At 57.5% G+C, this 12,824-nt stretch overlaps 1 long non-coding RNA gene across 1 annotated transcript; it reads right to left on the reverse strand.

The window, feature by feature from the left end:
* Positions 1-4,583: 4,583 nt before the first annotated feature.
* LOC119114938 (uncharacterized) lies at positions 4,584-12,286 on the reverse strand. Its single transcript, XR_005096087.1, has 3 exons — positions 12,230-12,286; positions 5,600-5,708; positions 4,584-4,786 (listed from the first exon to the last, which is right to left on the reverse strand). It is a non-coding gene; the product is annotated as an uncharacterized LOC119114938 (long non-coding RNA).
* Positions 12,287-12,824: the final 538 nt, after the last annotated feature.

Raw genomic sequence — 12,824 nt, forward strand, 5'->3', positions numbered from 1 at the left:
GGGCGCAAAATGACCTCGAAAGCCGCCCGCGCCCTAAAACCTCCGTCATCATCACATTGTGGCAGTAACGGTCCTTTTCTCCCCGGAAAGCTCAGGTAACCATGCATTCAAACCGTTAAGACGCGTTCAAATCTACATGTATTGTGACTGCGTAAAAGCACAACAACGCACGCAACTGGTGATGAATAAAATAAATATGAGTAAAAACACGCTCAGGGGTAGCACCGCATGGTTAAGCCTAGAGCTCCATTAAAGTCGTGGAAGCGTGGCGGTTGAATCCACAGGTCTGAATGACATCGCCCTGGGCGCTCAGTGGTACATGACAAACACGTGGAATAACGCTGCACGATAGGGTCTACTGCTGGTGCCGTCACATGTACGATGAGCACACTTAACATGGTACGGGTTACGATGCATGTCTTAAAATGATCGCGAATCACCGAAAATACTGCTGAGAACTGTACAAAACGCTCCATCCGATCTCCGAGACCCGGAGCATTCAAACCAGCGCTCCACTTGCGCCAGCGTGGCCTACATGCACCGTTAAATTACTCCCTCTGCTCGATGAGATACGGCTCGCTTTCGACATGACCTGCCCACGCGGGCCGGCGAGGGTGGCGCTACGTTCGCTGGGGCCGGCGAGGGCAGCGCTACGCCCACGCGTGCCCCTGCCACGCCGCTTTCGGAGGCCAGCGTCGGGTCTCGACGGGAACTGAGCCGCGCCGCTGCGCCGGCGGGCCGAACGGCGCTCGGAAGTCGGACGAGAAGTGCGACGGAAAGCCGCTGGGCGGCGCCATAGTCGGCGGTATTTGTTGCCGGCCTCCGCCGCCGCCGCGCGGCGCCACTGGCGCCCGCGTCGGGACAGCGGAGAAGGGCGGACCGAAACTACCAGCTGCTGAATAGTCCGCGTATTTCGGCGAGCTGTCGAGGGCCGTCGGCGGATCACGCTCTTCCGCCGTGAGCTGTGGCCGGCCGCCGCCGCGTGGCGGCACCCAAGCCTCGTCCCTCCTTTCAATCACAGCGAAAGGCGGGCCGAAATCGGGGGGCCCGGCGTAGTCCAGCGCCTCCTCACGAGCGTAGACCGGCTGCAGCTGCGGTTCCAGGGGCTCATCACGCCTGCCGCCAGGCGGCAGCACGTCCGAGAACAAGTCATCGAACTGGGCGTCCAGCATGGCCGACTGGGAGCGGAAAGGGGCGGGGTCGGAGCGCCGCTGCCACGCGTCCCTAGCTGGCTCCGCAGGGTGGTAGACGTCCGCTGCAGGCCCCGGGCGTGGGGCGTGCGCGGGGGCGACCTCCCTGGCCCGCAGCGTGACGCTCTCGATGCTGTTGACCTGCTGATCGGCGTCGCGGTCCGTGCCCGATGCCCCGAACGCCCCTAAGATCTGTACGTCCTCTGTGCGCAGGAAGTCGTCCACGTCGTAGAGCGGGCCTGCGGAGCCCACTCCGTCGTCGGGATCCTGGTCAGACGTCAACAGTCGGTTCGCTGGCCTGCCTCCAGTCTCGGCCTGCTTGTTCGGATTCGCCCCGTTGGCGAGTACAGACTCTGACACGATATCCTGCGAACGCGGGGGTCGGTATGTCGTTGCGTCTGCCGGAGGCTGGCCCGGGCCGGGCCGCGGCGATAGCCGTTCGTCGTCATCCGGCAGAGTTTCGAGGACGTGCTGCTGCGGCGCGGGCCCGAAGCCGGTGGGCGCGGAGCTTGGCGCCTCACCCAGTCCGCCCTCGGCGGTCTGACCCGAGTTCCCGTACGGCTGACCAATGCTGTCGCTCGACCGGCCGTCAGTGGGCGGGCTCGGATGTCGGCCAGAGGACGGCGATCCCGTGTTCTGGATGGGACTTGGCCAGTCGCCCACGATGTCACTGGTCTTCGGCGTTGTGTACCCTGTCGGTGGCGCCAGAGATGTGGTTTCACTGTCTGGTACCCCTCGGTCAGCGCCAGGTCTTTCACTGTATTCGGCGTTGCCACCATCATTGGGCCGGAAGAAGCCGCGGTTCCCAGGTTCAGTCGGCTGCTCAGTAGTCTCGGGCCGTATCGGCCCAGCGAATGTTTGGTCTTCGGCCTGGGCGCTTGGGTTATATTCGACCACGCCGGTGGCTTTAGGCCCCGCAAAGCCAGCAGATGTTTCGAACCCGTGCGGGTTCTGAATTGGGCTTGGACGATTGGTTGGTGTTCCTTGGTTGCCAGAGGGCTCATTCCCGTCGAATTCAACGATATCGGTATTTTTCGGGCGGCTGTAACCATTCTGATCGACTGCCTCAGCGCGATAAGGAGACTTCTGACCCACACCAGCCGTTATTTGGCCGTCACTCTCACGAAATTCTCCAGCATTAATCAAATCGCTTTGCTTGGGAGCCCTGAAGCCCTCTTCGTCCTGAAGGCTGTTTGTTACGTGAGGGAGGCGGGGCACTACATTATCATACTGCAGCTCTCCAGCAGCAAGCGCAGCAAAGTCGTCGCCTGACAAGACGTCCTTGTCCTTAGGCCTCGTGTAGCCATTCAGGGCGGCGAGCTTCTCCCGGTTCTGGCCCTGCCTGCGGGGCGGCAGAGTATCGTCACGCGCGCCGGGCGGCGGGCCGGACCGGACGCCCTCCTCCGGCCGCGGTGGACCGTACCCCTGTCCCGTCCGGGGCCCCTCGGGCCGCCGCTGGCTGCGCCCCGGCGGAGCTGGAGCCCCGGCCAGCACCGGTGTGACGTCAAACTCGACGATGTCGTCTTCCTTCGGAGCCGCGTACTCAGCCCGGCCGGCTCGCGGAGTCTCCGGCGGCCCGCCCGACCGCTCGCTCTCCCCACCCGTCGCCTCGCCGTCACGAGGTCGGGAGTAGCCGTCCCGGGGTCGGGAGTAACCGTCCCGGGGTCGGGAGTAACCGTCCCGGTCCCCCGGCGGTGGCGGCGGCGGCGGTGGCGGCGCTGCGCTAGCCGCCTTCCCCCACACCCCGGCCGGCCGCGGCAGCGCGTCTCCGCCTCTCAGAATGTCCTTCGGCTTGGGGCTGCTATAGTCAGGCCGTGGCGTCAGCACCCGAGCGCCCCCGCCGGGGGGTGGCTGAGGCCCGTCCGGACTCCCGCCGGGGGGTGGCTGGGGGCCGCCAGAGCGCAGGATGTCCTCCGCCTTGGGCCGGCCGTACTGCCGCAGCACCAGAGCCGGCGCCGGCGTCGGACCCCGCGCCGCCTCGAACCGGTACGACTCGTCCAGCGGGATCACGTCATCGGCCTTCACCGAGCTCGAGAATCCGTTGACCTCGATAGGCGTGCGGCTGGGGGCAGGTCTGAAGGTGGTCCGGTCGCGGCTGGAGACGGGTCTGAAGATGGTCTGGTCGCGGTTGGAGGATGGTCTGAAAGCAGTCTGGCCGCGGCTGGAGACGGGTCTGAAGGTGGTCTGGTCGCGGCTGGAGACTGGCCTGAAGGTGTTCTGGTCGCTGTTGGAGGATGGTCTGAAGGTAGTCGGACCGCGGCTGGGGGCCGGCCTGAAGGTGGTGCGGTCGCTCCGGGTGTGGTCTTGTGCGCCTGTGGGCCTGTAGTTTTGTCTGTTCTGATGCGGCGCTCCGACAGGAGGGAGGCTATTGGCTGGGCGTGGAGAGACAGCCGGCTGACGGCGATCGGATTCGGTCGAGCCGAAGGGTGGAGCCGCCTGTCCCTCGTATCCGCCCTGAGGGACGAGCGGGGTGAAGCCACCCGCCTCTTGAGAACCGAGCTCGGCGTGTGCAGCTGGCCGGGGAGCAGGCCTGCCGTGCCTCTCGCTGTCAGAGGTCGGGACCTGCCGTGCTGCGGGTCCGAGATGAGCGCTGGGTGCGACGGGGCCGGGCTCAGGCCTGTTGGCCAGCAGACTCGGCGGCGGACCAGGGCCGGGGCCGTACGGAGGGCCGGGCACACTCGCCACTCCAGATCCGCCAGAACCTTGCTGCGCGTTAGGAGCGTACCCTTCGCTGGGCGGCCTGGCCGGCGACCACTCCGCCTCTCTCGGCTCCAGTTTGCCTCCCTTCCTCCCAGACTCCTCGTTCCCTGGCTCGCCTCCCTTCCTCCCCGAATCCTCCCCTCGCGGCTCCGGCTCGCCCCCGTCGCTCTCTCCTCCGTCCACCACCTCCTTCCTTACGCCGATGTACACCTGCTCGCGCGGCGTCGGCAGCGATCGCAGCTTGGCGTCGTGGACGGTGCGCAGCACCTGGTCCGAGAACTTGATTTTGGGCGGCACGAGCACCGTGTCCGCGATGCGCACCTCGCGCAGCTGCGGGTCCAGCCGCCTGTCCGCCTGCTGGTTCAGCTGCGTCGGTAACGGGTTCTGCGGGTAGTAGTAGGGCGCGTACCGCTGCAGCCACGGATTAAGTTCGCCGTGCACCTCGCCCACGAACGTACCGTTGCGGAAGTCGGCAGACTCGAGCGCCACCACGTGCGACCGGTGCACGTCCTGGATGAAGTGTACGCGCCGGCTGCGCTCCGCGCGCGCCAGCTCATCGTCGGTGGTGCCGCGAACGCCGCCGTTGGCGCCGTCCGGCGCGAGACGGCGGCCGCGGCGAGTCTCGCTCCCAGGAGCCAGCGGCTGCCACTCGTCCGGTGTACTCGGCGCGCCGATGGCGCCCTCGGCGCGGGAGGTTTTGTCTGCCGCCACAGCGGCGCTGTTGTCGTCGGCCGGCGGACGCGCCAGCTCGGGAATGGTCCGAGTTCGGGCGGACTCCAGGTCGCCGTCGGACTGGCGCTGGAGAGGCCTCCAGTGGCCGGCTTGCCAGTCATCCGAGTCTAGGGTGGTGTCGGCGACTTCTTCAGATGACGTCACGCGGGATAGGATCGACCGCTCTGAGGAAAAAAGTAATGTTACTGCGCATAAGCAAACAGCATAGCACAGCTGTTCGCAATGAACACGCAGCACGGGAGACATGAATATTGTTTGCGTTGAGCTCTATTTTTGAGACTCACCGTATCGGACGAGAGTTTCATGTCGTGTGGTCCGAGAAACGTAAAAGCTTTCTTTGGCCACACGGCACGTGACAAGCGAAACAAACAGCTGCGAATGTTATGATGAAGGAGAGGCCAAACACTCTTTCGCAAATGCATAAACAGTTGTCTCAGCCGCAGAAAACCATGCTAAGTACGACGGCCGATCTACCGTAAAGTCTTTCATATGGGTCGTTACGTGATTCATCATCAATCTATTTATGGTTACCTTCTGATTGAGTAACACCGATGGACGAACTAAGGAAAACAAGCTTAGTTCTGAAGTCCAGAGCAGGTTGTAGCAAAGGGTTAAGGGTAGGGCGGGAGTCTCAACTTAGTGATAACGAATTACGCTACTTTTTGCCTTTGTCAGGGGCCATCTATGGCGAAATATGGAAACAGCGGGTGATGTGACAACGCCTGTGTTCTGAAGTCATGACTGGGGCAGAGCTGAGTCTTATGTCGTCGGCATATGCTGTACTGTAGTCCTGCGTCTGGCAGCGCTGTGCGTCACTCGTGACACCCTGTGACGTCACCTGTGGCTGTGCGGCGGAGGCGTGTGACGTCACATATGGCTGTGCGGTGGGGTGTGTGTGACGTCACCTGTGGCTGTGCGACGGGTGTGTGTGTGTGTGACGTCACATGTGTTTGTGCGGCGGACGCGTGTGACGTCACCTGTGTTTGTGCGGCGGAGGCGGGTGACGTCATCTCGCTGTCGCGGCGGTCGGCCGAGACTCGGGCCGGGCGCGCCCAGAAGCAGGAGCAGCAGACCCGGAAGCAGCACCTGTAGGCCCCAGACCACCGCCGCTCAGAACCAACCGCGTGTAACGAGACAGTGAGCTGTCGCGATGGCTCAACAGGTAAGCGTCAAGCAATTTAAGAAAATAATCAAAAAAGCATCCGTCAGGCTCTGCGACCGCAAGGCAATCCCGTTCTCTCTGATTGGTTTAGCTTACAACTCCCATCCATCGGGTGAAACACGTTTTTGATTGGTTGGCCATCACGTAATACCCATGATTTCGATGCCACGTGGTCGTGATTGTTTCTGTATTGAGGCGAGTCTTTATAACTCGAGTCTGTCGCCGTAGAGATTCAAAGACGTAATGAAGAGCTAGACTTTTGCTGGTGCTGGTTGACCTTGTGAACACCTGCGTTGAGTGTGTGTTGGTGAAAGCCATTGGGCGGATACCTCTTGCGAATAAATGCCTCGGACTTTGATAATTCGTATTTGCTTGACTCGCCAGACGGACTTGCACGAGAGAGGTCGTCACTGACGTCAGACAGTTTGGAAGCTACTATACTACTACTACTACATTACATGGTTTGACGTTACGAGTCCCCTGCAATTGGCCGCACGCCTGCAGGGTGAACCGACATTGGCCGTACGCCTGCAGGATGAACTGTCATTGGCCGAACACCTGCAGAGTGAGCTGCTATTGGTCGTATGCATGCGGGGTGAGCTGTCATTGGCTGAACACCTACGGGGCGAGCTGATCGACCGGCTTACGGGTCGCACCGGTCCCAGCTGTGGACGGACATGGGGCCCCACACAGCGGCGGCTGGCGTCCTGGTCAAGTCAAAATACGATATCATTGTCGATGGAGAACATTTTTTCCGGTCCGCATTTGACCAAACCTTTTGAAAAACTATATCACGTCCCGTGATATTCCTTTACACTTTTCACACAATGTGATGTGCCCAGAACTACGCAGATTATTTCTAACAACAACGTGACAAATATTTTAACATAGGCAGTAGGTTTAAGGTAAAGTTGCGTAAGGAGCGATAGATATGACAAGAGCTGCATGAAGTATATATCACATCAATACGTTAATAAATCATAGGAAAGACACGCGTTTGAATTAACACCCGCCATACCTGAACCTTTTTAGCTCTCCGCGAAGGCAGTTTTTCCAAGAAAGCTCGCGTTTCCATCGTCATTCGCATGCATGCGATATGGCGTAGCGTACAACAGGGAGATGACGTGGCGCTCCGTGTTACGCCTGAGCGGGGCTATCGTTCCGACGCCGGCATTATGATCCGATAAAACTCATTGCATCAGCTCCGAATTTATGTTTGTTAACAACCAATCAGCGAGCAGTGGTTTTCCGAATGCGCCCCGCACCCCCGGTCGGTTCAATGACGGCTGGTCGGCCCCACGGTCCAGGACGCCTCGCAGGGCTTGAGACGTACTATTATCGCAGCGTCGGAGACGCTTTCACGGAAGGTATCCAGATGTGGAATGCCCGTGCTCACGCAACATACGAGGACGGATGAATTATTATTGACAGCACAAAACGATACAGTTAAGTTTGAATGCATATTGCTTAATTTCCTCACGGAGACGTAAGACACGTCGCTGCCCGACACGGGTGCGACTGCTCTGACAGCCGACCTCTCCGCTCGCCGACGCGACAGGCAACAGCCAGTCCGCTATCAAAAAACAATGCAACTCATTGATTGACTGGAGCGAAATAAAAGTGGACAAATTACATACCTCGACTTGTTCTAAAACCATCTGTTCTATAGCAATTTGTTCTCCCTTCCTCCTGTCTGTGAGCTATCAATTTTGGCGAAAGCTCATTTAGACCATGTCTATCGGGGGCAGGGCACCCTTATCGGGCCGATCTCACCCCTCCGCCACCGCAAACGGTCTCTGGTAAGCATGTGGGCCGGTCAAGGACGTATCGGGCATGGACACTTGGAAGCGAGCCAATTTCTATCGACATGTTCGATTTCAGGCTCATCCAGCTTGAGTAAGACGACGGTGCGTCGATTTCGACGCCTTGAGGGGTACCACAAGAAGTGTAGCTTTTTCCCTGCATGCAGTTTATTAGAGCTAGAACTGATCTGTGTTTGCAATGTGTGTTATTTCCACACACACACACACACACACACACACACACACACACACACACACACACACACACACACATATATATATATATATATATATATATATATATATATATATATATATATATATATATATATATATATATATATATATACATATGCAGATTTGCAGTTCCGAGTGTTTTAGCTATCATACATAGCACAGCTGAGCTGTGATGTCATATGCACTAACTGCCACACCCACTGAGGTCTCGCCCGGCAGCAATCATTCACACTGGTTCGCGTCGCGGTGGATTGTCTAAAAGTTTCCTGCAAATCGTCTGAAATGGATTTGGGGCACAGTGAGAGAAAGGGAGTGAAACACGCAGAGAGAAGACAACAAACAATGCGCAGCGCTATAGCCTCCCACCTATGGCCAAACGCGTGGCCAAACGCGCCTCGCTAGCCGGAACAGCAATGCTTCCAGATGGCCACGATCATGCTTTCCCTATTCGGGGCGTGGATGCGTTGCATCCAGCCGCGCCGCTGGCGGCCTTTGTGCCGTTGCGCGGCGCGATTGCCGGGCTGTCCTGCCGCGTCACGGCGGACGCAGCTGCGGCCAGCGCCGCCGGTGAAAACAGGCCAGCGCCGAACGGGCCGTGCGAAGCTGAACAACGGCAACCGCCGGCAGCCGAGTGTGAACGCGACAGGCATCGCTGTCGACGCTAACATCAATCCAGCCGGCCGTCACCCGGGAGAACTGGACGCTGCAGACCGGAACACGGCCTAGAGACGAGCCGCGGTTTCCCTGATGCCGCCATGCGGAGGGCTGGACTGAAGCTTGAGGGCCTGGGTACAGTTCCATGCTACAATCCGCGTACTTGATGGTGTATAAACATCCATTCGCATCACACCGAGCGGTGTGGGCGGCGTGGAGCGTTATGCGGCTCTCGTGCGATGGGACGGCGCCCTGCCCCCGACCGCGTTCGAGCCTTGCTGTCTCCGAATCCTTCTATTTTCGGTGAAATGGCTTACTAGTGCGCGTGTGCATGCATGCGGGTACTTGAGAAGCCCTCAGTTCAAACCTGATGACAGTATGTAAGCCGACTCGACCGGTGCCTTTCCTGCGGATGGCAGCAGGTAGGAAGTGATCGCCATGTTGTGGGACTGATGCCGTGCTACCAGCGCTGGCGGCGTCGGGTTCGCGGGCATGATCTGTATTGAAACATGCCCTTCAGTCGGCTGACCCATCCCGAGGGTGCGACTTTACCATAAGAGGTCTTCACGGACGATATTCCCTGTACCTTATTCACCTTCTGCCCATGGGGGTTGTGCCATACCCACCTGCTACCCACTCCTCATCCGTTGCGTCCACCCATTGTCCACCTGTTTGCATTTCCAGCACTTCAAGTCTAAATTATGAAGATTTCCATGAAAGTCTACGCCCAAACTTAACTTTCTGCTTTGGTAATTGTAAACATTGTGAATGGAACTAATTTCGGCAACAGAATCGCAAACAAGAACAGTTAACATCCCACCCAGCATTTTGTAAACCCTTTACACGTATCCATATCTACCGTAATTCTCCGAAAGTCTGTACAGTACACAACCAAACCGTTACCAATTTCTTATTGGCACCTATGGGTTTACTCAAGGCGTGAGGCTCTCTATCGGCCCTGAGGCAGCGTTCAGTGCTCTCCAAGCCTGGTAAATGGTTATAGCTCCGTAGTATGCACACGTGCTACCCCGCCCCATTCTGACATTAATCGGGTGCTTAAGGACTTGTGTCGTGAATACCGCAGAGCTTCGCCGTGCATGCGTTTCATGTATGCGTGTGCTACTAACACAATTTAACCAGAAAAGCCCTTGCGGTGGGGCACCAATAATATCGCAAAAATCAGATTGTAACACATTATAATTGAGCCATTAATGGCTGTAGGCAGCCATTCCTCCCAGTACGGCTTTTGGAATTTGCCCCGAGCGTGTCGCTGTGCTGATGAAGGCCGTCTGCGGCGAACCGTGCCGCTGGCTTGTTCAAACCTCAGCGCGCGGGAGGTGAATTCAATGTCATCGTTTCAGTTATGATACGATGGCCAGCAATCACATAGTTTGTTCATGGTGTGATTTATGACATTTAAGGTGTCACAGTGCTGTTTAATGACGGGTTTAATTAACGGATCGGGGAGGTTTATTCCCGTCTCTGAGCTTGTCGCTGTGGAAGCTCACTGGTGATCGCTGCCCGAGACATGATAAATCGTCTCATTGTCCGATAGCGTACTGACAACAGCCGGCGCCGGCGGCGTAACAACTATGTGTTGTGAAATACATGACATAACCGCTAATAAGGTGCCGATAATCCCACAGAGTACAGCGTAAACTTGCTGTGAACTCGGTGTGTACAAGAATGCTAGTCCATTTCACGGCGTGAGGAGCAATGATCTCGTGATGGTCTCGTGGGTAAACTTTGACACATCACCCTGGCGATGTTCACGCCTGTGTTGCAGCAATCAAATAATGGCCGCCTGAACGATCTCAACATGAAAACCAGCGCCGTAATCAGGCAATTTAAGCCAGGAGCGAGACCCAGCCATGGCGCTGTAACAAGCGATCCGGGATAAAACACACGCCGTTTCCCAATCTGCGCATCATGAAGCCTCACGGTGGCCGGTTTTCAGTGTCAAAACCGCCGCCTGCAATCTCCGGGAGCTCACACGCGGCGATCGTGGCGAGAAAATGGTTCCCACGGCTGCCGGCAACGCCGTCCAATTACCGCCGTTTTCGACCGCGTGTACTCGGAAGAGCCCTCGCGTTGCCCACCGCCCCGCGCCCGAGGGGTGACGAAACCGCGGCTGGATCGCGGGCGCACGCGCCGCCGCGCCGTTTTCGGCGCGCGCGCGCTGTCCACGCGGCGACTCTCGCGTCAGCTGGCGCCGCACCGGGCGCCAAAGGGCGGCCGAGTTTCTCGGCACCTGTTCTGGGGAAAATGAATCACCGTCTGACGTCTAATTTGTATCCGTCGAGAGCGAAAGTGGTGCAATTATAGAGCGCACTGGACGCCGTGTTGTCGCATAGACGGCAGAATTTGTCACCCAGGCGATAAATCCCACTAGGAAAAGGAATACTCAGTCGCTTAAGAGCTTACCAAGCTGTATATCAGTTGGCATTCACCACCACTGAATCATTTAACATGTTGTTTGGCATCTTTACCGTCCATGCACCGACCACAAAGACTAATGGTCATGCACGCCGCCATAGGGGATCGTACGTATACATGTTTTCCAGCCCTTCTCTCCCACCAAGTATCTTCTAATCTTCAGATCGTCATAGATCCCTCCACTGTAAAGCTCTAGAGCCGTATAATGCACCTACACCGGTTATTAAATGGTCAAATGGATGGGCGCACATGAAATCCGCCTCTGTGGTTATAATAGTGACACGCCTTTCTGGCTCCGCTGTTGTCTCCCGACCTGGATTTCTCCCCGATGTGCGCAGGAAGTGCCGTTGGGCTAATGATTCCATAACTGTCAGATATCCTTTATCATCGTCCGCTCATAAATCCGGGGACGATGGGAAAATGCGTGCGGTTCTCGGCCAGGCGGCATGTGCGTATAGCCGCAGCAGCAGCTTTGCCCCGGCCGAGGCGACAAAGCGCTGCCTGAGAACGCAGAGAATTCGCCGCTGCCGCTGATCATTGCCGAATAGGGGTAATTATAATTGTTCTCACTGCATTAGCCTGAGGCGAAGGAAAGTTGCAAGCGTGTGTAACCGTTTACGGGGTAAATGCTTGGTTTCCGCATTGCTTCTAAAATTTGGGAACGTATCGTACGCACCTGCAGTGGATCTGCAGTAGTGTGGATGATGGTGACAACGGCTTTCAACTTTGAAATCTGTGTTTGCACCCACATAAGATGTTTGTAATTTCTCAGCAACCGGCAGTCTGGTTCTGAACTTGGAGGAGGCTGGTTTAGGGAATAAATTATGTTGAACAAACCAAAAGAAATGGAGCCCAAGAGTCATTTGCAACAAGGCTTGCAGCATAGATGTTTCCATGAAAATGTTATCATTAACAAGCCGGATGTTCTACAATGGTCGGAAGACCTCTTGTACACAGCTAGAGATGAACATCACTGACCTGGTTAGGACGAGGGATATGTTGTGCCATGTTGGTGGCACTAAGGCATAATCCTCAGTATTTCATACACCTGTTTGGAGCGTGACACAACTGCCCATTCAAACCGCAACATCAACCTGAAAGCCTCCCGTACGCCACTGACCAATGTAACGCACACCTAAACCGCCAGACTGTCGCACCCGATGAACAGGCGGTTAATATGTCTATCGGCGCTGGGGCGCAGACCGCGGCGGCGGCCACAAGCCGCTCCCAGCGCCCCCGTAACGGCGACGGGAGCAGCGGAGGGTGCGAGGAGCGAGCGCGGTTTCTCCGCGGCCGGCCGTCGAGGGACCGCTTACCCGGCTAATGGACATCGCGGCGGTGATTAGCCCCTGCGCGTGCGGCGCCGGTGGCGGGAGACGGCTCGAGGTCCGCTGCGGGCGGCGGCGGCGGGGCGATGCCGGACGGCGGCGGCCCGGCAGCTGCGCTGAGGGCCCGGCGACAGCCGCGACCGCGACTCTCGTCGAGAGGAGTAGGGAGACGGCGAGAGAGGCGAGCTCAGCTCGGAATGTCGGCTGTTGTTGGACGGAAACACAATACAGGTGGGTATGTTTTGGACCGTTGTGTGTTGCGCTGGCTGGGAACTCCTGAAAGGAAGAAAACAAGGCATGAGACGTTACCGAAAGCGTCACGAATAACAAAAGCATTCATGCGAGCACAGAAAGCACATGCCGACGTCTCTTGAGGGGCAGATAATTCCACCGTCCGATACTACGTAGGCATCAATGAAATTATGTCGTGCTACCGCTCCTAATACACAAAAGGAAGAGTCATTCCATCCCGTCTTACGAGGTCAAGCGTTGCAGAAGCTGCCGGTGGGGGCATTCCAGTGAATAATTGACTGTGAATGCATGAGTCACTGAAAACATAGCAATTTTGTGGTGGCAATTTCGA

The sequence above is a fragment of the Pollicipes pollicipes genome, unplaced genomic scaffold, assembly GCF_011947565.3.
Source record: "Pollicipes pollicipes isolate AB1234 unplaced genomic scaffold, Ppol_2.1 Scaffold_3087;HRSCAF=3621_pilon_pilon_pilon, whole genome shotgun sequence".
NCBI lineage: Eukaryota > Metazoa > Arthropoda > Thecostraca > Pollicipedomorpha > Pollicipedidae > Pollicipes > Pollicipes pollicipes.